Source organism: Python bivittatus, unplaced genomic scaffold (genome assembly GCF_059951505.1).
Source record: "Python bivittatus isolate LINGU-HERP-01145 unplaced genomic scaffold, Pbiv_v1 ctg000350_np1212, whole genome shotgun sequence".
Lineage (NCBI taxonomy): Eukaryota > Metazoa > Chordata > Lepidosauria > Squamata > Pythonidae > Python > Python bivittatus.
Window position 1 is genome coordinate 21459146 of NW_028277074.1, and position 4350 is coordinate 21463495.

Below are 4350 nucleotides of genomic sequence, written 5' to 3' on the forward strand. Positions count from 1 at the left end.
CACATTATTATCTTATGCCATCCTCCTTGTCTATTACCATCAACATCCAAACTCAGTACACTGTCCCCATCCCAGTGGCGAAAGATGCCATGAGGTTTATTAAAGGATCCCAATCTCAGCTTCTAACAGCACTTGGTCGACCATGTCTGAGCTTGGAAGCTAAGCAGGGTTTGGTTTGGTTAACATAAGGCTAATATATCAGGATGGCAACACTCTAGATCACTGTTTCTCGAGCTTGGCAACTTTAAGATGTGTGTACTTCAACTTTCAGAATTGCAAGGCACACTGTAGAAGAGAGGATGTACCTTATCAGAATAAGTGATAAAATTGCTTTACAGATTTTTGAGCTTTTCATGTCATACAGAATTCGTTGGGCATCATTGTGGAAATCCATTTTTTTTAAAGGTAAAAAGTGATGGGACTCTCTCTCAGTTGTTAAAATGAGAGCAAAATAATGTGTTATTTAAATGAAGAGGATAATAGTTTAATCAAGACTTATGGTAATTGGGTCACAAATCCTATTACTGTCTTTGGTAGGGTTGTTGGCCTCTCCAAAAGTAAGATAACAAACTCAGATTTTGAATATAAAATGTTTAGAAAAAAATAGGATTTTGAAAGAAAAGTTTTTATCATCACTAAATCCTGATGAAATTATGATGAAAACCAAGTTAGATATGCTAATGAGAGTTCTTCAAATCTCCCATAGCATTCTTTGTGTAAGTGCATTACAGTTATAATGCATACTTAGCCCCTTGCTTCTGACACTCTTGGAGAAGTAAAAGATATTTGAAGCCTAATCTTAGTCCTTCCTCTGAAATTAAATGATTGAATCTTTGGGTCACTCAAGGACTGGATTAGAAATGATGGTGCTGTGTGTGTGTGTGTGTGTGTGTGTGTGTGTATGGGGGGGGTGTTTCTCACATTTCTGAACACCCAGCCCAAACTTCTGAGACTCAGTTTTTAATAAGATGACATGTCATTCAAGGAATGCAGATGATATATGTGAACAAAGGAAAATATTAGGAAAATTAAAAGTGCCCCTCTCCCACCATCCCACATCATCCAGAGCTGACTGTGCTTCTTGCAGGTAAGCAGTGGCTGCAGTTCACTTGGTGATGCCATAGACTTCAGTATGAGAATGCAGCCCAGGAATTGTAAAATCCTTTTGGAACTTTAAAATGTCACAGCATCAGGATTCTCATTAAGGCACTCAAATTCTCCATGGATATTTTTTGATCAAAATATTGAGGCTGAAAAAGGAATGAAATAATTCATTTAAAGGTGGGAAATTCACTAGCATTGCCACATTTGTCTCCCCATTCTGTTCTCTGGAGCCACACCGGGAGATGCCAGAATATCATTATTTGTTGCTATGACTTTTTAATGCTAACTTTCAGTTCCAAAGTTCCTGAAGCAGCTAATGGGGTTTTATGAGGTATGGAAGAGAAGCTTTCCACGGCAGTAGTCAGTAATGCCACATACAACAACTGGACATTGCTCTGCAGGATATCTGTAGGGTGGGGCAACTTCTAATGGGGTCAGTCATTGTCCTCCTGGAAGACTGGACACACCTGGCAGTACATCATCATATAACATCACACCAGGACGAGAAGAGAGATAAAGGAGGACCAAGAGGACAAACATGGGCAGTGGGAAGAACTCCTATACCGCCAATGAGCTTTAGCTTCCCTGCCAGGAAAACAGGGTGGAAAATTTCCTCCCATCCTCCTGCCACTCAGCAAGTGAGTGATCTTACTTTGTTTTCTTTGCCAACTTCTGCTGACTTTCAGAGGGAGGAGAAAAAGATCGTCAGCAGCTAAGATTGCTCTGAAAAGCAAATTGCTTCTATTTCTACTTATTGATCCTTTTTTATCTATCCAGTCTGTGGTTTATGTTTTTAGCCAACAACTAAGCAAAAAGTTGTGCTTTAAAGGTCTCCAACAATGCTTCCCTTTGCTCCCAGAGGTGGGCTGTGTTACTGTAATGAAAATATTTAGTTCTTTTTCAAGTAATTTTCTATGTAGGGTTCTGAGACATATTTCAAACTTTCCAAATAGAGTTTTCCTAAAGCAAAATTTTAAATCACATAGCTGCTACGTCCTAACCCAAATGATTTGTTTAACCCAAATGATTCTTTTATAACCTTACCCAGTATGCATGTGGCTAAATATCATACATAGTAGTGCTTCTTCCTCTAGATTGCAACTACAATTTCTTCCCTCAAAATTTTCCACAGAGGTGCTTAATTGCAAGAGACAGGATCATTTGTGAATGTACCCAGATTATTGCACTAGGGCTGTAGGCTGCTTTGTCTTTCTCTGTCTCTCTCTCTTATCTATCTAATTTGTATGCCACAGATCCAAACACTGTTTCCTTCATTGCAATGGTCTATATGAGGAAATACACATTTCTTAAATAGAACTAGGGCTTTGCTTTAGTGGAAAGTCTTTTGGACTATCCTACACCTATTGCTTCCCTTCAGATGATGAACTGAAATGAATTCTGTTCTGGAAGATCTTCCAGTCCCTTGCAGCAGCTTTGTGAAGGCAAACTAGGAATATGAGCAGAGCAAAGTGCTATAGATCAGGGATAAGTATAACTGGGGGAAGGGATCATGTTTGTAGGACATGAGTCCAAGCAATTGTTCACTCAGGAAATCAAGAGTTGGAACATCCCCAATAAATTGCTGTCCATATTCTGCTTGATACCTCCATTCATGAAGAGAGAAGCCCACCATTTTTCTAGAGTATACCATTAACACCTTTCTCCTAATGTTCTAGCCCAACTTTCTGGAGCAATAAGGAACAAAGTAGGTGACATCTCTTCAGGGTCTTCAAACAATGCCCCTCTGTACATGGATATGCTTTCCTCTGCAGCAACGTTCTAACCTAGGCAATTTCCAGGTGTGCTGACCAACTCCTATGATAGCTATGCTACCTGAAAAATTCTGGGAAGTCCACATATCTGGAATTTGCCTAGGTTTGGGAACAATGCTGTCAGGCAAATTCACTACTGGATTCAATCTGACTTTTAGGTAGGATATATTAGAGAGTTCTAAATTACTCTAAAGGCTTTTACATATTTTAAAATCACCATAAATTAAAATCTTACTGTACCACATAAGTAGCTATAAAATAAACCTTGATTTAATGCACCATTCAGTGGGATAGAGTATCCATTAAATCTGAATACCCATTAAATTCAAATTTACAGTATCTCCTGCAACTTGCCTCATTTGTGTAACTATGTCATTGATGTAAATGGTGTTGTTTGTAATAAAACCTTGATTTAACAGAGATAGCAACAGATAGTTTTGTTAAATGATGGTGGAGTCTGAACAAAAAAATCAGTCTGTGATATTCTAAGTCCACTAAACAAAGAATTTCTGTAATTCTGCCAAACTGATACAAGTGCTTTTTTTGTTGTTCCTGAAAAAGAAGAAAATTTACTATGGTGACAGATGAAAGCAGTAAAATGTATACCTTCTTGTCACAGTGCTTCCTCTGGAGATAAGTCAAATGCTGTAAGTTTTCTACCATTAAATCATTAAAAAAAATCATACATTGAAAGTACATTATACATTAACAACTCACAAAGAAAGAGGAGATAAAAAGTAATTAAAATAAGATATGCTTATAGCTGTAAGATAAAATAAAAAGAGATAATTTCAGACTACAACTCTGTGCCAAATAAATGGTCCTGAGATATTACAGAATGATATTCCCAGGATCTTTGACTGAAGACTTTAGAAACAAGTCTTTATTTTCACAATATCCCATACAGTATGTCAGAAGATTTGCTTAGGAGAAAAATAAAAACACATTTGCCTGTGTTGAACTGGCCCATCCAGATATAAAAAGATTAAAGAAGACAATACATTTTGTAGATTAATTTCGTCGAAGTCTCGCATTTTATCCTTGTAACCACGGATAATACAATGCTCTGAATGCTACCACCTTAAGAGGATTACCAGCTGGGTAAGCAGCTGTACTCAATGAGTGTCCATTAATGGCCCTGCTCAGACCAAAGCGGGGAGGGGTCTCTCTAGAGTTGAATGCCAGGCCTTTAACCCGCTCAGTCTATTTTTTTGAAAAGTGACTTGAATGATGGTATAGAGTGGTTGTCTGTCATATTTGCAGATAAGTTGGAAGAGGAACCTGTTACCATAAAAGACAACAGCCTTCTGTACCACCAGCTTTGCCATGCAAAGACATTCAGTAGAAGCATTCTTGTACACTCACGCAGTGTCCATCAGAGTTTGAACCAGTGGGCATTCTCTTCAGCCAGTCAATGGGGGAACCCCAAAACACAGAGGCAGCAAATTCCCTGTCCCCATTCCCACTCTTTATC